A 23,350-nucleotide genomic window follows, 5' to 3' on the forward strand; every position below is an offset into this window, starting at 1 on the left:
CCAAATCTATTTATATGCATAAAACCAACTTTTCGTTATTTAAATGCATTCACTCTTGGAAATTTATTAATTCAAGTTAATGGTGAGTGTATGTTAATTTACATTATTCACCATTTCCTCTTCCATCCCAAGATCGTGGGAATTCAAAAAAGCCTAAGATAGGGTCACTTTGAACGCAGTAGACTTTTCACAGTTTTAACTTGGAAATTGCTCCAGTAAATAATTAACGTAAAAAAATAGTTCAAGCCATCAAAACGTTTTGAAAGGAATAATAATTACATTTTTTGGAACAGTAATTATTGATATTGTAATTGACACAACTATTCAGGTTTTCTAAAAACCAAAGACAAAGGTAATTTTTCAACAATTGCGAATTAATACACTTATTAAGAAGACACCAACGAGTAAGGCAAATACACGAAAATAAAAAGTCCTAATGCATTTCAACACCAATGGGCGCCGTCTTCAGAGGAAAATTTAACCACTAGTCACGCTGACCGAGTTTCCCACTTGGGTTGAATACCAAATCTTAACGCTCGGTTGCTCAGCGAAAGAAGTACGTCTGTTCATCCAAAGCAAAATGACAGAAATTACTTAGTAACAAAAACAATTTTTGGCCAAAACAGTGTACTAGTAACTACAGATAATTCTTTTCTGTCTTTCCTCACAATATACAGTCGAACCCGCTTATAACGAACACGGATATTACGAACTTTTACACATAACGAAGTTTTTCCATGTCCTGTGAATTTCGTATTGCTTGTTTGTGTTATTTTGACTGCTTATAACGAACTCCGATTTCAGCAAAGTAGGCCTATAACGAATTTTCATGCGGTTTTTACACAGGAATTGTTAAGAATTTCTTTGTAATCTTATCTAAATCTTCTTATCTGAAAATTTACCTTTCAACAATTATTATTAGCTACAGCTGATAACTCCCCTCTTTTTTTTTTTCGTCGAAGACTTTTTAGGCATTTATGGTTTTTCACTGGTTTCCATTGAGTCCTATTATAATTGAAGAAAAACTTATTAGAAAGAAACGAGAAGTTATTGATTTTAAGGACCTTAACCTCCAAAACACCGTTGCTACGTTTTCCTCTCTTCTTTAGCTAGGTTCGGACGTTGGAAGTGGTGGTGGTGTCACGTGCGAGTAAATTTGGGAATGTCCAAGCGTAAAGTGTCTTCTTTTCCTGTCAAAATCGAAACTATACAGTTGGTATAAAGCCAAAAACGGACAAAAAGTGAGGAATTACTCGAAGTCCGTTATCCACAGTTTTCAAGAGAGAAGAGGAGGAATCGAAGAAACATTGCAATTCAGAGAATACAAGAATCCGATGGTTATCTGTTCATCTGTAAACAAAGAAGAGATTCAGAGAAGGAACTCATGCTGAAACGAAGGCAGCTCTTTTTAAATTGTTCGAAAAAGTGAGAAGTCTCACTGATCGGGACCTTGCTAAAAGAAAAGATTTTGGACGTATTTAACATGGAAAATGTGTATGTGTTCTCGGAAATATGAATTTTTATCTCTCTGAGATGTGAAGTGGATTGGGTGTGTCCAGTCTCTTTGAAGGTTTGAAGTAGGTGAAAGACTTTCAACATGTGAAATTATTATTACGCAGAAAACAAAAAGGGTACAATTACTATTTCACTTCCGACTGTAAACCTTTCGGGGCAGAGCAGAATGAATAAATAAATACGCAGAGTTTGGTGGTTGACAGTGAGTAAAGTTTCAAGTGTTCTAGCGTTCCAATTTATGTAGATTGGCACAGTGCCATCTTGTTGATTGACACAGGGCCCACTCAGGCATGTCCCGAGGGCCTCTCGAAAATGAGATCTGGTGAAAATTTCGAAAGTAAACATGTAAATTGGTAGGTAGACATCTCTAGCCAGGTACGGTGCCCAGTGGCGTCGGAGCCGGGGGTGCTGTGGGTGCTCGAGCACCCACAGCACCCCCGGATTTTTAAGGGAATATCCCAAAGATTTTTAAGGGAAATTTGTCTCCTTGTTTATGACTGATACCGGCAGACATTAGCGTACGCAAGGGGGGGGGGGGGTTCGGGTTCTAACCTCTCCCCCCATTATTATTGTGTTATTTTGCAGGAAAAAACCTCCCCGAAGGAGAAAAAATCTGAACCCCCCCCGAGAAAATTCAGCGTACGCCTATGCCGGCAGATATGGGATAATTTGTTTATAAGGTCTTGAGAGAGAGAGACAGTGGTGCAATTGTGCGTGCATTTATTTCCTTAGACCAGCGGTTCTCAAACGGTGCTCCGCGGAGTCCCTTGGGCTCCATGTACACTTTGGGAAGGGTTCCGCAGTCACTCGAAGAAAATAAAATAAATCAGTAAATTTGATAAATAAATAAAAGAGACGAATCTACGGAGCTCCGTCATAGAAATTATATACTAAAAAGGGCTGCGAGTAGATAAAGGTTAAGATCCGCTGCTTTAGACTGTTCATCAAGGCAAGTCCTCTGAGTGTTTGGACCTTCTTCCATTTGAAGCAGCTAGGTAAGCAATAGTTCCACTTATACAATATCAAGTGTTTGCCAACCACGGCTCCCTCGTGCGTGACCCTTCCAGGATGTGGAGGCCATGAGATTGTGAGCACGCAAAAGATGCCAGCCCCTAGAATGGTATCTTTTGCGGGGGGGGGGGCGCAACCTGACATTCACGGGCCCCTCTATAATGAAATTATAGCATGAAAAAAAAAACAAAAACAAAAAAAACAAAATGACGAGAATCGTCCCGGGCCCAGGGCTGCAGCCCTGTCAGCCCCACCCTTGTGGGGGCCCTGGTCCTAGCCATCGTTTCTCCTCCGCCTCTTAGAAGTACTGAAAGAAATCAATTTATAGCACGAAACAGGCACGCATCAATGTTTCAAAGTCACAGTGACACCCACTAGGAACCGCAACGTGCACTTTTTAGAATCACTGATATCTAAACGTAAAAAAATTTCGTTACATTTTACGGTGACGGTGCGGTCTCGGGAGAGAGAGAGAGCGCAGATTTTTTTTGTATAAAAGAGGAGAGAGAGAGCGCTCATTTATTTTATGTCGCTTCTCAATTTTCATCAATTGCTGAATTATTAATTCCATTTATTTCTTGATTTTAATCAATTTCTGCATTATTTCTTTTATTAATTCTGAATTTTCATTGGTACTGAAATAATTTCTTTCAATTATTTTTAATCCGTCGATTTCAAAGTTTTCCTTAATTTCGGAAAAGGTTTCTCACATTAGTTTAAAATTACCTCCATTAATTTTTGTGTTAATTCACATTTGTGTAGTTATTATTTTTTTTTGTATGGGGGTATTTCTTAGCGTTCGTGTATATTCAGTATGCCGATTCCCTCTTCCCACAAAATATATGAAATCTTGTTAAAGGGAGGGGGTGTCCTAAACATTTTTCGTGCCCCGAAATTGTTTAGACGCACCTGGCCCCGCTTCTGTGGTACTAGCGTAATATGTAGAAAACATATGGATAAACATTTTCACAACTTTGATGGGAAAACAAAGTTTAAAATTATGTTTCACATAGCATATAACGAAATTTTGCCGGGGAGATTTTTGTTAGAATAATAATGTAAACTTGGAAAACTAACTGGGTTTAGTTTCCGATGCTCTATAAATGAATCATTGTTTTGGTTTTAACATAAATTATATATATAAATAGAAAACGGTTCGAAAATTTTTGGGTTTTTTCTTATGGGAAAATATAGGAGACATTTTAAATTTGGTACTCACATCAGATGCAACATGTTAAGCCATAAATGCTTAACCCATGTCCTGTGCTCCAAATGCGGCCCTCGGAAGCATTTGATGTGGCCCGTGACAACAAAAAACAAAATAAGCCTCTCGAGTGGTCTCGAGCACATTTCAAAATCACTTGAGCGACTAACGGCACACCTCCAGTTCACTTAAGTGGATCGTGATACATTTGCAGATTATCCTATTTGAGCGGTTAGTGGCACATTTCCAGATTTCTCGAGTGGCCCGCGGCACGCTTGCAGATCACTTAAGCGGCACGTGCCACTTCTTTTTAGATAATTTTGGAGGATCGAGACTCATTTCTGGATAACTTAAGAAGCCCGCGAAATATTTCAAAACAGTGAAGTGGCCCCACACCTTCCAAAAAGTCGAGCACCTTTGTGCTAAATATCTGACAAAGGTGTTTCAGTGACTGGGACTTTGGCAATGAGTGCTTTAAATTACTATCGAATACTGGTGAGGCTTTATCATTGAATCAAGCCCCGGCGAACTAAACACCCCAATTGTTATTGATTTTAATATCCATTTGCCATCTGCAGAGGATCCAATTTTCAGTTTAGAAGATTCCGCGTACACACACACACACACACACACACACACACACACACACACACACACACACACACAGAGTAAAAGATATGCTCGCTCGCTCTTTCGTACAACATGCTCCTGCTGAGCTGAGATACACTTCTCCGAGGTGTTATCGGAATTTGACACCACCTGCCCCTACAGATGATTATATTTATGATGGCGGTTGACTCTGAATAAAAACGAGTGTGTACGTGAGGAAGAGAATACCGCTCTCCCCCACAGATTGTTTTAATTTCTATATGGCTTTTTTCTTCTCTCCCCTTTTATCACTCCGTAAATAATCTCTCTCCAAACTATAAACAAGAATGTATACAGTCAAACTAAGTAAATGGCCGTCTTTTTATTTTCAGCTGCATTTAAAGATCCTATCCTTTTTTGCGGCTTTGTCGCATACAAAAAATCTATCGGAGATCAATCCAAAATAAAAACAAAATAAAAATTTCTATAGAAAACATACACGCAGGTAAAAAAAATTTATATACATGTATAGATTATTTACAGGAATGTTTAGAACAATTAATTATTGTTAATTAACGCTAGGGTTATTATATCCAAATCACTCTTGTTAATTAATTTACTGAACATTTTGATTACACCGAACCGGCTGCGTTAAAGCCTTGAAGCAATCGACACAGCTTCGTAGTCAGCATACGGCAGCAACACGGGCAACACACGGAAAGGTGTGGTCTGAAGAGGAACGAGCCGAGCCACGGCCAACTGACGCCCGAGCTACGGTCCTGGCACGGTGCGGATATGTGTGTCCAGACCTTTAATGTAAAGCAAATTTGTTTTTTCACTTTCCATTTTGTTGAAGCAGACCAGACCTAGGCAGTTGCGAAAGGTGCGGTCGCACCTGGCCGCAAAATTTAGGGGGCCGCAATATTTTCATAAAAGAAATCCTTTTCTTTTGAAATGGGAAACATGATTTTTTTCCCCTCCTGAAACTTACATTTCGTGGGAAGAAGAAACAGCTTCCAGTTTCAAACCCTGATAACATTAAAAAGTGCTCGTGGCTATTACAATTAGTGAAGGAATTCCAAAGAGCATATGCAAAGACAGGGTTTTTCAGTTTGACCGACATCCCCTTGGGTGCGGAAGTAGCAGTGGATATATCTGCGTGGGGTAAGTGGTATGTAGGTAGGGGGGAGGTAACTCCAAGGAAGGAAAGGTAAGATTTTGAAACCATTGATATTCCTCTTTCTTTTTTTTCCGAAGTTTTCCCCAACGCTAAAAATGCTATTAAACGATCAGTGAAGTTTGCCGACAACCAGCTGTAGAAGCTTGTGAGATTTTTTTGGTTGTCCGATTTTGCCAATGGCCAATTCTTTGTTATTAGGATGTTATTAGCATGGTTGTGCCTACAGCAACGGCATTGCGCTAATTGCCTTAGTCGTCGTCGTCTTTTTTTTTGTATGTTAGATAGCGAGTAAAAGTACAGGACTACCTATGTTTACTGCTGGCTAGAATGATTGCCAATATAGCGGCATTGCCCCTTTCGCAGCTCCCCACAATAGTCTAACAAAGAATCGCTTCAAAGCACCGAACCGGCACACATCAATGTCGACGGCTCAGCGCGGTGCCCCTAGTAGCCGCGACGCACACTTTGAGAACCATTGGTGTGAACAGTGAAGATGAAGTACAAACATAATTACTCTATCGAAGATCTATGCATTTCGTATTTGGATTTTCCAACAGGCGAATTCACTAGATAGTGGTAACATTCATATATATAATTCGATATTAAACCAAACTGTTATCAGCGATATCTTTGTAGATTTTTCATACAGAAACTGTTTCTCATAGGATCTTGTTTCGAAACTTAACGGCAGAGTGCTATTTCTCTTAATTACCGGACTTGAATCGATAGATTTGCAGTTGAAACTGTTGTGCTCGAGTGTGTAAGAAAAGTTTTTCTTCGATGAAAATACATCAGGGTGAGTTTGTGTATTCTAATTTTCATTATTAATCCTATTATTTGAAAAATTAGCGGTGCGTAAGCTGACCCCAATGAAGATTGACGAGAAAAGGTTATGTAAAATGCAAAGAACTCTATATTGCATGTGAAATTTATTTTTCCGGACGATTTCCTTATATGTATTTCAATTTTTTTATCACTATTCAAAGCAGGGCCGTAACTAGGATATTTGCCGCCCCCACAACTTTAAAATTCGATAATTTTGTAATGGTGTTTTTTGTTCCCACCTAAAACTGCCGCCCGGGGCAGTTGCTCCCCCCAGTTACGTCTCTGTTCAAAGTACGAAATGAAATATTTTACTGCGGTATAAATTTTCACGATGATAAATTAATAATGTATTCGGTGCCCAAGCTAGTTACGGTCTTGAAGTTGGTGCACCTGACTGCGTGAAAATTGCTAGAACAACCAAACCACTTTTTCGTTGCACCTTCAGGAAAAATTTTCAAACTTTTCTCTGATTATTTTTTTCCTTAACCCTGATGGGGCGCCTCTTCTGTGGCTCCATGGGTCAGCGTGAGTCACACCTCATTTGAGCCGCCACTGAAAAAAAAAAATCATTTTAATTGTTGTTCTCCCTCCCTCAATTGTAGAAAAAATTTATAACAGTGCTCTACTACTTCACCAAACACCAACTCTGGCCATATCGCTATATTGCAATTTACTGCCATTAGTGAGATGGGTTGGAAGTGAAGGCGCTGTCTATCGGTGGTCGCCTCGAGTTCGTTAGGGGAAATATCTTATCTATATCCCCCCCCCTGGGTTCGAACCCGGGACCCTGACAACAACCTTCACGATGGTAGACGAGCATCTTACCACCATGCCACTCGGGCACAAACAAACTGGAGGCGCCGGGTAATAGTGCTCTTGTATGACTAAATATTAATTCCATTGGTTATGATTAGCGCCTCAATAAATTTGGTTGGTACTTGTGAAATTATTTGAAACTAGCTATAATACCCGGCGCTGCCCGGGTTTTCTTCAATGTGGCTGTTAGAAACACGTGATATCTCCCTCTTTCTTTGAGGGACATGCAAACCGTGTCTAAGTTAATCAATATGGCGACGTCCTGCGCGACTCATGAAATAAACAAATCTAAATTTAAAGAAACATAGAAATGAATAGTCCCCACCCCCCTTTTTTTTTGATGGGTGTTAGGTATTTCGATTCCCTCTCCCTGAACTTCAAGTTATCCCCGTCTCTGCCTGTTTGAGCTTCCAAAAATGCTTAATTAAAGCTGTGGAATTTTTTCGATGCACTTTACGGGGCCCATAACTAATTTTAAAAACATCCTAAACTATATGAATTTATGCAAATAAATATCAAAAGACAATACGGAGAACTTAATTTTCATGCTTGAGAAGATATAAATAAAAAGTTGAAATCAATGTTATTACATGGATATCCAACTCAAAAGTAGATCCGGCTAATTATTCATATTTTTAATTTTCTGGGCTTCGTATCTCCAAGTGAATTCCATATTTCAAAAATCGAGAATTCAATTTAATTTTTAAAATTATTGATGTGGCAGGGACCCCCCCCCCTCACTAAATTTCCGCATTTATGCAGTTAAATCGGCAATTTTAATAGTGATTTCTATGAGTATCACCCTTTTCCTGACCCTCAAAGCGATGATGGTGATGATTATGACGTCTATTCAAAAAGCCTCATTACTGAGAGTATATTGAAAATGTGGCAAACCATTATAAAGGCATAAACTATTATACATAACTGGCAGCATTAAAGAAGTGACAAACCATTGTAAAGACATAAACGCGTCTGAAACTCATCGCTAGGGAACCACGGTAACCAAAGTAAACGTTCGGAAAGTGATTGTTGAGGCCCAAAAACCATTGTTGCCGGACAGTTTTTTGCCCATTTGGGGCATTTGCCCTGGTCTGACGAAATTTTAAAGTAGCCTATCGTTCAAGTCGGGTCCCATTTGGTATATATGCAAAATTTGGCGACGATCGATCTAAAATTGTAGATTTGTATAGAGAACATACACACACACAGACACACAGACACACAGAAAATCAATTTTATATATATAGATTTAATTTACTCTTCGATGGCTCGACAGTCTGCTTAAAGACCCTATTTTTAGTTGACCTTTTCACAGTCAACACTTTCAGGTTTTAATTATTGTATGCTATTCCGAAAGCATCCATCTACCTTAACCAGTCAAGTGATTATGACAACATATGCCGTCACGGCAATATTTCATCTAATTATTTCAATTTTTGAAATGTAATTAGTAATTATTTAAATTCTCATAATTTTTTTGGTTGGTGATTAAAAAAAAAATGAGGAAGTCAGTTTAAATGTATTCATAAAAAATTTTAATCAATAAAATTCATTTTATTAGACTCAAACTTTTAAAAAGGAGAAATTAATTGGTCACCTGACTTGTTAATTACCTTACCCTATCATAATTATATGCAAGTAACCATTAAAACATTTTGTATAAAAATTCAAAGATTTACGTAATAAAATATTTTCATAGATTAGGCTCGTAGCAAAAATAATTATAAAGAAAAACCATGACTCTTGTTTATATAAGATTCCAATAATGAATTATTAGAAATTATTGCTAAAGTATCTTATCACGGGAAATAAAAAATTAATTTATTAACTACTGGAGCCGAAGAGTAAATAGATGAGAGATATAATATTGTAGTAGCATATAAACAGGGATGGCTCTTACTGCTTTAGGGAAAAGTATTAAATACAAATACAACGCCACAACAGGCAAAATGCCCAACGAGGTGGCTGAGAAAAATATGCCCATAACAAATATGGATGTCAAATATTTTAAAAATACAGCAACCCAATTAAAAACTAAAATTATAAACAATATATGCACATGATAAAATACTATACAATGCCCATAATGTATTTATGGTTGCCTTATTCTAAGTATGGATGGAGCTTCTCGATTTACCCCAACATGTTTATCGTATTTCTTTTTAAACGTGTCAATTGTGTTACAATTAACTACCTCGGGGGGTAAGCTATTCCATTTTTTAACAACCCTGTTAGAGAAAAATTCCCTGCGACACCATAACCTCGCATTGTCCCTTACCAATCGATACTGGTGTCCCCTTGTAAAAGCAGTGGATTGGCGGTGTACTAAAAGTTCATGGTCCATCCTATCCATCCCATTGAAAATTTTGAACACTTCGATCATATCTCCTCGACACCTGAGTTCATCCAATGTAAACATTCAAAAAATGAAGTCTTTCGTTATTGACATGCGTAGCTCTTCTCTGCACCCCCTTCAACCAAGTCTATGTCCCTCTGTAGGTATGGTCTCCAAAACCTTACTGCATACTCCAGTCCCGGACGAACTAAGCCTCGAAAAAGCGGAAGAATTACTTTAGGTGAACGCGAAGAGAAATTAGGAGTAAAGAGAAATATAATTGCAGAAAAGTTTAGAGAGAGAGAGAGAGAATGTGTTTCGTGTCTGTAAAAACACTTGAACTATAGCGCATTAATGACTCTTGGAGAAAACTAATTTTTTATACATTTTATCTCTAGCTAGGAACACAGTTGCGAATTTTCGGGATCACTTTACCGAAGGCTTATACGCCATAGTGACGCGTAACTAATGTCGTCTCGCATGATGAGACTTTTGCCCCGAGGCTCAAGCCACCCATAGTATACAGAATTTATAACAAAAAAAAAAAAAATTTTTTACCATTTATTTTTACAAATACGTTTTAATTTTTTATATCCTTCAAGCGGGGGGGGGGGTGTCTCCCCCCCGGGCGAACGCCTGTGTGAGCACCCACTGCTCAAAAATACTTCCGACGCCCCTGACGGTGCCCTCAGAAAAATCACTTTTCCCGGGGGGCCAAGAATGCTCTTAAGAAGTTCTTAGATTGTCATAGATGTACATATTATTGACCAGTGTTTTCCAAACTTTGAGCCACAAAGCATGTGTGCAGATACTCTGCGATAGACTAAATTGTTAATTTATTATTACATTGTTTATATATATATAGTATATATATATATATATTTATTTATTTTTTGTTTAATATATTAAATATATTATTCATATTTATTATTTGATCATTTTTGTCGCACCACGGTCATTTTCTGCACACGAGGGCTAATTAGACCGGGACCTACAATTCATCGCCGATTCCGAACGGCAGGCTTATTTTTTATACTCATCGAGAGGTTGGTGCGCTAACCCCTCGATGGGGGACTCCCTGCGGTAGCAATTTTTTGCTGCGGTCAAGTCGCCGTTTTTTGTTGTACCCCTGTGTCAGGGAAGTTTTTCTGACAAGGACGAACCGGGTGTCGAACTCGCAACACCTCTAAACATCCTTTGGTACTTTAGGCGAGTATCTTATCGACTGGGCTACCGCGCCCCTTATTTTATTTTTTCCTTAAGTCGCCGCGGAGCCCCTGGGAAGTGCACACGGAGCCGCAAGTGCTCCGCAGAGCACCGGTTGAGAACCGCTTATATAAAATAATAAATTAAACAATATATACATTTTATATATTGTTTTTGCCCTTTTTATCCGATATTAAATCAGATATACGTCAGTCAAAAAAATCACATTTAAAAGCTGAAAACAGAAGAATTTACATTAACAAAAGCTTTTTCATAAATAATTAATATTGTACTGTATAGCAATAAATAATATTTATGTAGGCCTTTCAAAAATTTCAGTATAATGATCGCGTCAACCTTCATTATGGTAACCGTGACTATGCCTCCGCCATCTATCCAATGTCTCATGTTGCCTTGAGATATTTATTTCCTGGATCTTCCCTATTTTAAGAATTTGCTGAACAAAAACATGACTATATGTTGAAATTATTCTAGTTTAACTAAATCAGTAACTATCCTTGATCATCGAAGTTCTCCTGATTGAGCTTCGTAGAACCAAGACCAACATCAAGGGTCAGAAATATGGTCAGTTCCAGTGTAGAATGTTAATGATTTACCCCCATCACAAACATGTTGTAATGGGGGAAAAATCTGTTGAATTTATTTTTCACAAAAAGCGGATGTCAATAGGTTTCTTTTAGCTTATATTTAATTGAAACAATACATTAATTTACTTAGTTGGAGTGAATTTTTTAAATTAGTTACAAAAGCGACAAAGTTGATGGTAAAATATAGTTATCTTAGCCTACAAATAGATAAAATCTTGCTTAGCAATGGCGAATAGTTGTTACCAGAATCTTATTCCCAATTCTCTCAATATTTGGTGCGATTATATAAACCTCTAAACACGTTAAATTTCAGCAGCTCTCAAAATAAATGACACCGACAAGGATTCCATTCTTTCTAGAAAAAAAAATTATCACACTTATAATAGCCGTATTTTGTAACGACACTAATAGATGTATTTCCTAAATACCAAAGAAAATAGAGAAAATAAATTGGTATAATGGGTATTTTTTTTTTGACACGTATTTCCCATGTACATTCAAATATACAACTGATCATAGAGGGTTTGCCGCGGCTGTTATGTTTTTTACACGATATTTCCTGCTTCAGTGAATCCCAGCAAACAAGCAATATTCGAATCAAATTTCACTGGGAAGTACTGGCGTCCCCCGTCACTTCAGATATATGATTCTGTGACTCTCCTTAAGGTGCGTATACATTAGCTCGCGGATCATGCAATGAAAACATTCGCAATTGGTTGTTCAGCAATTTGTACTGTGTTATGAACGATTCTTGAGCTGTTTTAATTAGACCAACCTGGAATCGGTTTTTTCAACGAACACAAAGGAAAGAAAGGAACACAAAGGAAGTTTGTGTATCCGAGAGCGGATTTGAACCGCTGAAGGGGTTCGTACCAAAGCCTCCTATATACTACTAGGTACTTCTAGGAGGTTTGTTCGTACTCTCCAAGATCGGCGCGCTAGTGTATACGCCTTATCTTAACTCACTAACTAACTTAATTCACAAAGCATATGGAAGAACATAGGTTAACCATCAACACTGATTTCAATGACAATGTGAAGGATTGGTTGCTCTCGCAGCCTTCTTTCAGAAGGACATGTTTTAGGAAACAATTACTTCAGATCTATGCCTTCAGGCACAAACCTTTACGGCAGTTATTTCCAACTGATCCGTATATTTTGTCATCAGGAACTTTCACCATATTTTCATTTGCTCAACACTAATACATTTAAATAAAAATATCCAAACTTATTTGAGCGTTCACATTATTAATTCCGACCGAAGTCGGAATCATTGATAAAGTAATGAGATCACATCAAGACAAATGGTAATCCTTTCATTTTCCAATAAATTCATTGTCTCTAATAGCTTGATATATTCAAATCAGGTTTTCATTTCCATTGCACGATGGGAGAATACATAAATATCCATTACTGGGAATTACCGAAGCCCACTTGACTGTTATTCCCGAAATCGCCATTGAAAACCCCCATCGAAATCTTTAATACAATTTAATTTCGATGACGTTCGCGTAATTTTTAAACAAAAATGATTATACGTTGTTATAGTGAAAAAACAGATATGTGAGAGTGGTGGGACAAACCGGTTCATTGAATAGCTTTTTGCCAAAGTCACCTGTAAGGACGACATGGAGGAGGTGTTCAGTTGCGTCACACATGACGTAAACATGAAACGTGACTCTTGGGAAAAAAGAAAGCAAATAACTAATGAAAAATTGAGGATTTTCCACGTCATGGTGATCTCTTTTTCTTTTCTAATGAAGATGACGAAGGTTAACGGGTTGATTTCGAGTTTACTTGTTCTAATGGTAGTTATTAAATCAGGTATAGGTTTCATGAATAATAATTTAATGATGTATTTTTAAAATTACTTCTAAAAAAACATTGCAACGTAGGAGAAATATAGAATTTTCGAGGATTTAATAGAGGTAAATCAATCTATTAGTGGAGCCCACGCACAGAATTGGTTTCTTGGTACAATAGAACCTCGATTATCCGGGCAAATGGTAAGGAAGGTAATAGTGGACGGACAATCGAAAAACACGGTTAAACCACAGGGAGTAATAAAATGATTTAAAATAACAAAACTGCAAAAAAAAAGAAAAAAAAAAGGATTTATGTACCTACTTAAAAAAAAGGACTATCCACTGTGTATATCCACACTACTAATATACAGGCTTTATTAACACGCCACCTATTTCGTCAGCTTGGACAGGCTTTATTAACCTCAGTCGTGAAAAAACTTTCAACACTTTGCAACAGATGGCTCCCCAATTCGCATCCAAAGACCACTCGGACGCAGCAAATACAAAGGCGAACTCTTCGGACGACCAGATGTAAACATCACTCCTCCACGACTCATTCGTGTGAATTTCTGACCACGAGGTCCTGATGACGGCTCTCCATTGAAGAGCCGAAACGCGTCGACCATTCGACCAATTGAATTTATTTGTCTTAAAAACGTGGCAATTTTGTATAAATTAAAACCAGGCAAAGTTTCTCATTTCGTGATAATATATCCATATCATCCGTGATGCAAAATCTTGTAAAAAAATTACAGTTACTGAAGGATAGCCACACTACTAATATACTGGGTTTCGTTGATGGTAGGAATACAGTAGAACCTCGATTATATACGGGCTATGTTGGGGAAGGTCACCATGGAAACCGGAAAACGTGGTAATCCTCTTCCTGTCAGCCATTATGCACAGTTATAAAATATATTACAAGAATGGCACAAAAAAGGAATAGCGATGGTCCAGCAGATGAGCTATGTGGTCACGTGATGCAGATCTGAAGTTACACCATTATTGTGCCCCATTTTTCAGTCACAAAATAACAATACATTGCGCGACTAACTCGCCGGTATTTCCTGTAACTGGTTGTAAAGCCCCGTTTACATGTGCTATAAAATATCCCGGGAAGTTACCCGCAACAGGGATTTTCGCTACAACCCGTTTACATGGTGTATATGCCGGTATTCCCCTCTTCTTTCCGGAAGTCGTCACTGGGTTTCGTGGGTTGAAAGGAAGTAGTTAGTTCAAGATGGCTGACGAAGGAGTTTTCGCGGCACAAAGGATTATGGGAGAGGAGGTCGGAGTCTACTGTAAATTTTCATCGGATACGTACGGATAGGATTGAATACACATGGGATGCTAAAATGAAGGGCGTACCAACCTTTAGACGGGGAAGAAAAGTTCCCAAAAGAATTTTGAGTTACTAACATTATGAAAGCATTCAAATAACCAGAAATTGATTAAGATATAAAAAGAATTCGTTTAACGCGAACGCAAAAATAATACTATAGAAATGATCCTATGAAGCAGTGGTGCGCAAACCGTGGATCGCGAACCCCCAGAGGGGGGGGGGGTCGTGAAAATGAACTGGCAGTGGGGGGGGGGGGGTCGTGAAAGATTCCCCAAAATAAAAATTTCCAAATAAGAAATTCAATTTACTTAAAAATACGTCAAAACTGAAGAATGCCTTTATTCATCCGAGCTAATTACGATGTATCAGACAATGCAAATTTATTAAATTCTACTTGTATAATAATCAATATATCGGCTCCGTCATGGCAGAATTACGAATGTGCAATGTTCTTACAAAAAAAAAAAGAAATTGGGAATAACATTTGAATGTTTACTCTACCAAGTCTACCGCGTTACTCTATGCAAGTTATTTTCCTAAAATGTTTTCTAACGTGTTTCGATAGGGCATTATTGAAAGACATTCATGTTTCAGGCACAACTTAGCAAAACAAGGTATCAAAACAACTGAAAAAAAACGAAAATTTTTGCATTTGGTGCTTCTGGCATGCGGCGAATGATATCAAGTTAGTAATTTTACAGGATGACTTGGAAAGAATTACTTGATTTCAAAATTGTATATTTCTATAAAATTAAAAACAGAGAATAGAATGATAAGTGATATGTGAATATACGGGGAGGGGAGAAATATACCTACGTTTTACGAACAATTATTTTTAATGGTCAATTTCAAGTGTAGAATCATAAAAATTCAAAAAAGTTGAAATCGGATGATTCTTTATTAATCACATTGTATACGAACAATCAATGACCACACAACTCGCTACACTTTCATCATGCATAAGGTACAAAACCAAAAACAAGGTAAATAATCATAATCGAAAGAAGCTTTTCGAAAAGGGCTTTCGGGACAATACGTTTACAATGACAAAAAAATTGAGATGTCCCGGAAAACTCGGGCATATGGTCAGTTAATTTGGTGTCGCCGATGTAATTTCAAATTATTTTTCTTTCAAATTTCCTTTATTTAAGATTTTTAAACTCAGTTACAAAACATTTAGGGGCTAAGCAAGCTTGTGAGCCCACAAAAAAATATCCGATACATATCTGTCGGCATAAATAATAGCGAGAGAAAAAAGGAAAGAAAAAAACACACATACATATAACACCAAGAAATAAGTGGCAAAAGGAATGGAATTGATAAACAAAAATATTTGGCATTTAGCAGCGTATGCAAGATAAAAGAAGATTACATTACCATATCAAACAGATAATTTAAATCTTCTTGAGTTAACAACCAAGATTTTAAATTGATAAGAAAAGATGTACATGAAGATTGTTCTTTTATTAACTGAGGAAGTAAATTAAATACTTTGGGAGCTAAATAAAGGAAAATTTTTGGAAACGAGTTTTATTTTGCCTTGGTACCTGTATAGTATGACGTCTAAATATATAGTATGACGTTTTCGGTCAATAGGGGGTCGCGCTTCAAAAAATTTGCGAACCACTGCTATGAAGTATGATCTAGAGCAGCGGTTCTCAACCTGGGTTACATGTGTACTTCCCAGGGGCTCCGCGGAGACTCGAGAATAATAAAATAAATCAATAAATTTGATAAACGAACAAAAAAAAGAGGCCTAAAGGGTACCGCCATATAGAAATTATACACTGAAAAGGGCTCCGCCATAGAAATTATACACTGAAAAGGGCTCCGCGAATCAGAAAAGGTTGAGAACCGCTGATCTAGAGCAAACAGAAGAGAATTTAATTTATTTCGCCGTTTCTCAGCCCAATAAGGCTGTCTGACGACTTGCAATTAGCATTTATCAGGCATTGTGAGGAAGAAAGACAAGTTTGTACTTGTATGTGTAAAGCATGAGTGTGTGTATATGAGAGTAAACAACAATCAAGTCCAACGTCATGTCCAAATGGAGAATGTGCTCCGAAACATAACAATTAGGGGAAAAATTACATGCAAAACGTATATATAGAGATTTATAACGGATATATAGAGAGAGGCCGCTGTGGTGGTCGAGTGGTTATAGTGACGGACTCGCGATGCGAGGATCCGGGTTCGAACCCCACAGTGGTGGTCGGCCGAAGTTAGTTTTCTGTGGTTCCCAAATTCAAGGCGCAAATGCCAGCCGATCTCCCCGTTAAAAAGTCTCGCCACAGAGAGCAACTGACCTACAACGATAAATCATTCAATCATAACAATTCATTCATAGTTAGAAAAACTGGTGGCAGATGGCAGCACTACACATAAAAAGCATTGCAGAGAAACAAAAAAAACTTCACGTCAGGTTTCACTACACGTACACGCACATTCCCGCATGTACCGATTCGTTGGGGGTTCCGCGGGGGGGGGGGGCATGTGTGGTGTAGCAGTAGTAGGTAGGGCCTCCAAAAAATGGCTCGGGGATCCATGATGTTCTTAAGTCAGCCACCTCGTTGGGCAATTTGCCTGTTGTGGCGTGGTATTTGTATTTCTATTTGTATATATAACGGATATATAGAGATATCACATACGGATATAAGAATGAGTACAATATAATCAGTGGCATAGTAGATAGATAAAGTAGGATATGAAAGGAGGACTTACACACACAGAACAATAGAAATGCGAATTACACCGGATTATTTAACACATGGAGTTGAAGATATATTTCGCGATTGTTTTACTATGGCTTCGCCCAGATGACGAAGTTTACGAAGGTTGGGCGTGAGAAACAAGACTTCTCTTCGCATCTCTTAGGACGAGAGGAGTCTGGCCAGGAAATAATTAAACCGCGATTCGAGGGCGGACACATGTGCACCAGCTACACGAAAGCTACTATGACATGAGGGGTTGCCTCCTGAGCGTGAAGCAGACTAGTAGCCGTCGAGGGTTTCCTGTCATTGATGATCGCGCCGGGCATTCCAAGGGGTGTTCGACGGGAGGCAACTCGTTCTGAGTGGCTCGTCTTTCATTATAACTCAAGCAAGCAAGCAAGCAGGATGGATGCGTCCGCCCTCGAGTCGCCATCAAGGGCGACGCTTATATTAAAACAAACTCGGACGCAGGGTAGCGTTTTCCCAATCGCGAAATATCTCTTCAACGCCATGCGTTATAACCGGGTGTAATTTGCTGGAAATGGAAAAATTAAGCCGGGCGCGTAACCGCTCTCCGATTTTATCCAGCACGTAGTAGCGCCCTCTGTCGTTCGGAAAGATGTGCTGTCCATCGATCCACGTCATGTCCGCGCGAATAGTTGCCACGTGAACTTCCACATATCCGTGTGCAAAAACAACATCACCCGAGCTGAACGCACATCGAACAACAACGGTATTTCGCGTGACAATAGCTGTTGATTTTCCGAAAAGTTGCTGGCGCACATGTAGTTTCTGCATCTGTACTTTGCTCAAGATCATGCTTCATAGGATCATTTCTATAGTATGATTATCGAGTTCGTGTCTCACGAATTCTCGCAACCCAAACCACGATGATGACATGAGGGGTTGCCTCCTGAGCGTGAAGCCGACTAGTAGCCCTCGCGGGTTTCCTGTCATTGATGATCGCGCCGGGCATTCCAAGGGGTGTTCGACGGGAGGCAACTCGTTCTGAGTGGCTCGTCTTTCATTATAACTCAAGCAAGCAAGCAGGATGGATGCGTCCGCCATCAAGGGCGACGCTTATATTAAAACAAACTCGGACGCAGGGTAGCGTTTTCCCAATCGCGAAATATCTCTTCAACGCCATGCGTTATAACCGGGTGTAATTTGCTGGAAATGGAAAAATTAAGCCGGGCGCGTAACCGCTCTCCGATTTTATCCAGCACGTAGTAGCGCCCTCTGTCGTTCGGAAAGATGTGCTGTCCATCGATCCACGTCATGTCCGCGCGAATAGTTGCCACGTGAACTTCCACATATCCGTGTGCAAAAACAACATCACCCGAGCTGAACGCACGTCGAACAACAACGGTATTTCGCGTGACAATAGCTGTTGATTTTCCGAAAAGTTGCTGGCGCACATGTAGTTTCTGCATCTGTACTTTGCTCAAGATCATGCTTCATAGGATCATTTCTATAGTATGATTATCGAGTTCGTGTCTCACGAATTCTCGCAACCCAAACCACGATGATGACGTGAGGGGTTGCCTCCTGAGCGTGAAGCCGACTAGTAGCCCTCGCGGGTTTCCTGTCATTGATGATCGCGCCGGGCATTCCAAGGGGTGTTCGACGGGATGCAACTCGTTCTGAGTGGCTCGTCTTTCATTATAACGCAAGCAAGGGCGACGCTTATAGTAAAACAAACTCGGACGCAGGGTAGCGTTTTCCCAATCGCGAAATATCTTTTAACGCCATGCGTTATAAACGGGTGTAATTTGCTGGAAATGGAAAAATTAAGCCGGGCGCGTAACCGCTCTCCGATTTTATCCAGCACGTAGTAGCGCCCTCTGTCGTTTGGAAAGATGTGCTGTCCATCGATCCACGTCATGTCCGCGCGAATAGTTGCCACGTGAACTTCCACATATCCGTGTGCAAAAACAACATCACCCGAGCTGAACGCACGTCGAACAACAACGGTATTTCGCGTGACAATAGCTGTTGATTTTCCGAAAAGTTGCTGGCGCACATGTAGTTTCTGCATCTGTACTTTGCTCAAGATCATGCTTCATAGGATCATTTCTATAGTATGATTATCGAGTTCGTGTCTCACGAATTCTCGCAACCCAAACCACGATGATGACGTGAGGGGTTGCCTCCTGAGCGTGAAGCCGACTAGTAGCCCTCGCGGGTTTCCTGTCATTGATGATCGCGCCGGGCATTCCAAGGGGTGTTCGACGGGATGCAACTCGTTCTGAGTGGCTCGTCTTTCATTATAACGCAAGCAAGGGCGACGCTTATAGTAAAACAAACTCGGACGCAGGGTAGCGTTTTCCCAATCGCGAAATATCTTTTAACGCCATGCGTTATAAACGGGTGTAATTTGCTGGAAATGGAAAAATTAAGCCGGGCGCGTAACCGCTCTCCGATTTTATCCAGCACGTAGTAGCGCCCTCTGTCGTTTGGAAAGATGTGCTGTCCATCGATCCACGTCATGTCCGCGCGAATAGTTGCCACGTGAACTTCCACATATCCGTGTGCAAAAACAACATCACCCGAGCTGAACGCACGTCGAACAACAACGGTATTTCGCGTGACAATAGCTGTTGATTTTACGAAAAGTTGCTGGCGCACATGTAGTTTCTGCATCTGTACTTTGCTCAAGATCATGCTTCATAGGATCATTTCTATAGTATGATTATCGAGTTCGTGTCTCACGAATTCTCGCAACCCAAACCACGATGATGACGTGAGGGGTTGCCTCCTGAGCGTGAAGCCGACTAGTAGCCCTCGCGGGTTTCCTGTCATTGATGATCGCGCCGGGCATTCCAAGGGGTGTTCGACGGGAGGCAACTCGTTCTGAGTGGCTCGTCTTTCATTATAACTCAAGCAAGCAGGATGGATGGGTCCGCCATCAAGGGCGACGCTTATAGTAAAACAAACTCGGACGCAGGGTAGCGTTTTCCCAATCGCGAAATATCTCTTCAACGCCATGCGTTATAACCGGGTGTAATTTGCTGGAAATGGAAAAATTAAGCCGGGCGCGTAACCGCTCTCCGATTTTATCCAGCACGTAGTAGCGCCCTCTGTCGTTCGGAAAGATGTGCTGTCCATCGATCCACGTCATGTCCGCGCGAATAGTTGCCACGTGAACTTCCACATATCCGTGTGCAAAAACAACATCACCCGAGCTGAACGCACGTCGAACAACAACGGTATTTCGCGTGACAATAGCTGTTGATTTTCTGAAAAGTTGCTGGCGCACATGTAGTTTCTGCATCTGTACTTTGCTCAAGATCATGCTTCATAGGATCATTTCTATAGTATGATTATCGAGTTCGTGTCTCACGAATTCTCGCAACCCAAACCACGATGATGACGTGAGGGGTTGCCTCCTGAGCGTGAAGCCGACTAGTAGCCCTCGCGGGTTTCCTGTCATTGATGATCGCGCCGGGCATTCCAAGGGGTGTTCGACGGGAGGCAACTCGTTCTGAGTGGCTCGTCTTTCATTATAACTCAAGCAAGCAAGCAAGCAGGATGGATGGGTCCGCCATCAAGGGCGACGCTTATAGTAAAACAAACTCGGACGCAGGGTAGCGTTTTCCCAATCGCGAAATATCTCTTCAACGCCATGCGTTATAACCGGGTGTAATTTGCTGGAAATGGAAAAATTAAGCCGGGCGCGTAACCGCTCTCCGATTTTATCCAGCACGTAGTAGCGCCCTCTGTCGTTTGGAAAGATGTGCTGTCCATCGATCCACGTCATGTCCGCGCGAATAGTTGCCACGTGAACTTCCACATATCCGTGTGCAAAAACAACATCACCCGAGCTGAACGCACGTCGAACAACAACGGTATTTCGCGTGACAATAGCTGTTGATTTTCCGAAAAGTTGCTGGCGCACATGTAGTTTCTGCATCTGTACTTTGCTCAAGATCATGCTTCATAGGATCATTTCTATAGTATGTTTATCGAGTTCGTGTCTCACGAATTCTCGCAACCCAAACCACGATGATGACGTGAGGGGTTGCCTCCTGAGCGTGAAGCTGACGAGTAGCCCTCGCGGGTTTCCTGTCATTGATGATCGCGCCGGGCATTCCAAGGGGTGTTCGACGGGAGGCAACTCGTTCTGAGTGGCTCGTCTTTCATTATAACTCAAGCAAGCAAGCAGGATGGATGCGTCCGCCATCAAGGGCGACGCTTATATTAAAACAAACTCGGACGCAGGGTAGCGTTTTCCCAATCGCGAAATATCTCTTCAACGCCATGCGTTATAACCGGGTGTAATTTGCTGGAAATGGAAAAATTAAGCCGGGCGCGTAACCGCTCTCCGATTTTATCCAGCACGTAGTAGCGCCCTTTGTCGTTCGGAAAGATGTGCTGTCCATCGATCCACGTCATGTCCGCGCGAATAGTTGCCACGTGAACTTCCACATATCCGTGTGCAAAAACAACATCACCCGAGCTGAACGCACGTCGAACAACAACGGTATTTCGCGTGACAATAGCTGTTGATTTTCCGAAAAGTTGCTGGCGCACATGTAGTTTCTGCATCTGTACTTTGCTCAAGATCATGCTTCATAGGATCATTTCTATAGTATGATTATCGAGTTCGTGTCTCACGAATTCTCGCAACCCAAACCACGATGATGACGTGAGGGGTTGCCTCCTGAGCGTGAAGCCGACTAGTAGCCCTCGCGGGTTTCCTGTCATTGATGATCGCGCCGGGCATTCCAAGGGGTGTTCGACGGGAGGCAACTCGTTCTGAGTGGCTCGTCTTTCATTATAACTCAAGCAAGCAAGCAAGCAGGATGGATGGGTCCGCCATCAAGGGCGACGCTTATAGTAAAACAAACTCGGACGCAGGGTAGCGTTTTCCCAATCGCGAAATATCTCTTCAACGCCATGCGTTATAACCGGGTGTAATTTGCTGGAAATGGAAAAATTAAGCCGGGCGCGTAACCGCTCTCCGATTTTATCCAGCACGTAGTAGCGCCCTCTGTCGTTCGGAAAGATGTGCTGTCCATCGATCCACGTCATGTCCGCGCGAATAGTTGCCACGTGAACTTCCACATATCCGTGTGCAAAAACAACATCACCCGAGCTGAACGCACGTCGAACAACAACGGTATTTCGCGTGACAATAGCTGTTGATTTTCCGAAAAGTTGCTGGCGCACATGTAGTTTCTGCATCTGTACTTTGCTCAAGATCATGCTTCATAGGATCATTTCTATAGTATGATTATCGAGTTCGTGTCTCACGAATTCTCGCAACCCAAACCACGATGATGACGTGAGGGGTTGCCTCCTGAGCGTGAAGCCGACTAGTAGCCCTCGCGGGTTTCCTGTCATTGATGATCGCGCCGGGCATTCCAAGGGGTGTTCGACGGGATGCAACTCGTTCTGAGTGGCTCGTCTTTCATTATAACGCAAGCAAGGGCGACGCTTATAGTAAAACAAACTCGGACGCAGGGTAGCGTTTTCCCAATCGCGAAATATCTTTTAACGCCATGCGTTATAAACGGGTGTAATTTGCTGGAAATGGAAAAATTAAGCCGGGCGCGTAACCGCTCTCCGATTTTATCCAGCACGTAGTAGCGCCCTCTGTCGTTTGGAAAGATGTGCTGTCCATCGATCCACGTCATGTCCGCGCGAATAGTTGCCACGTGAACTTCCACATATCCGTGTGCAAAAACAACATCACCCGAGCTGAACGCACGTCGAACAACAACGGTATTTCGCGTGACAATAGCTGTTGATTTTCCGAAAAGTTGCTGGCGCACATGTAGTTTCTGCATCTGTACTTTGCTCAAGATCATGCTTCATAGGATCATTTCTATAGTATGATTATCGAGTTCGTGTCTCACGAATTCTCGCAACCCAAACCACGATGATGACGTGAAGGGTTGCCTCCTGAGCGTGAAGCCGACGAGTAGCCCTCGCGGGTTTTCTGTCATTGATGATCGCGCCGGGCATTCCAAGGGGTGTTCGACGGGAGGCAACTCGTTCTGAGTGGCTCGTCTTTCATTATAACTCAAGCAAGCAAGCTCGACGCTTATATTAAAACAAACTCGGACGCAGGGTAGCGTTTTCCCAATCGCGAAATATCTCTTCAACGCCATGCGTTATAACCGGGTGTAATTTGCTGGAAATGGAAAAATTAAGCCGGGCGCGTAACCGCTCTCCGATTTTATCCAGCACGTAGTAGCG

General features: G+C 40.9%; 9 non-coding genes and 1 pseudogene across 9 annotated transcripts; all 10 read left to right on the plus strand.

The window, feature by feature from the left end:
• The first annotated feature begins 17,285 nt into the window (after positions 1-17,285).
• Positions 17,286-17,513, plus strand: LOC149079440 (small nucleolar RNA U3; annotated as a pseudogene).
• A 444-nt stretch (positions 17,514-17,957) lies between these two features.
• On the plus strand, positions 17,958-18,163 carry LOC149079441 (small nucleolar RNA U3). Its single transcript, XR_016193763.1, has one exon. It is a non-coding gene; the product is annotated as a small nucleolar RNA U3 (small nucleolar RNA).
• A 429-nt stretch (positions 18,164-18,592) lies between these two features.
• On the plus strand, positions 18,593-18,798 carry LOC149079442 (small nucleolar RNA U3). The gene has a single exon (XR_016193728.1). It is a non-coding gene; the product is annotated as a small nucleolar RNA U3 (small nucleolar RNA).
• Positions 18,799-19,197: 399 nt separating this feature from the next.
• On the plus strand, positions 19,198-19,403 carry LOC149079443 (small nucleolar RNA U3). The gene has a single exon (XR_016193729.1). It is a non-coding gene; the product is annotated as a small nucleolar RNA U3 (small nucleolar RNA).
• A 399-nt stretch (positions 19,404-19,802) lies between these two features.
• LOC149079444 (small nucleolar RNA U3) lies at positions 19,803-20,008 on the plus strand. Its single transcript, XR_016193773.1, has one exon. It is a non-coding gene; the product is annotated as a small nucleolar RNA U3 (small nucleolar RNA).
• Positions 20,009-20,433: 425 nt separating this feature from the next.
• LOC149079445 (small nucleolar RNA U3) lies at positions 20,434-20,639 on the plus strand. Its single transcript, XR_016193774.1, has one exon. It is a non-coding gene; the product is annotated as a small nucleolar RNA U3 (small nucleolar RNA).
• Positions 20,640-21,072: 433 nt separating this feature from the next.
• On the plus strand, positions 21,073-21,278 carry LOC149079446 (small nucleolar RNA U3). Its single transcript, XR_016193761.1, has one exon. It is a non-coding gene; the product is annotated as a small nucleolar RNA U3 (small nucleolar RNA).
• Positions 21,279-21,707: 429 nt separating this feature from the next.
• LOC149079447 (small nucleolar RNA U3) lies at positions 21,708-21,913 on the plus strand. The gene has a single exon (XR_016193775.1). It is a non-coding gene; the product is annotated as a small nucleolar RNA U3 (small nucleolar RNA).
• Positions 21,914-22,346: 433 nt separating this feature from the next.
• On the plus strand, positions 22,347-22,552 carry LOC149079448 (small nucleolar RNA U3). The gene has a single exon (XR_016193730.1). It is a non-coding gene; the product is annotated as a small nucleolar RNA U3 (small nucleolar RNA).
• Positions 22,553-22,951: 399 nt separating this feature from the next.
• Positions 22,952-23,157, plus strand: LOC149079449 (small nucleolar RNA U3). The gene has a single exon (XR_016193755.1). It is a non-coding gene; the product is annotated as a small nucleolar RNA U3 (small nucleolar RNA).
• Positions 23,158-23,350: the final 193 nt, after the last annotated feature.

This window comes from Pholcus phalangioides, unplaced genomic scaffold (genome assembly GCF_987345545.1).
Source record: "Pholcus phalangioides strain wild (caught in Gottingen) unplaced genomic scaffold, Ppha-v1.0 ptg000012l_1, whole genome shotgun sequence".
NCBI lineage: Eukaryota > Metazoa > Arthropoda > Arachnida > Araneae > Pholcidae > Pholcus > Pholcus phalangioides.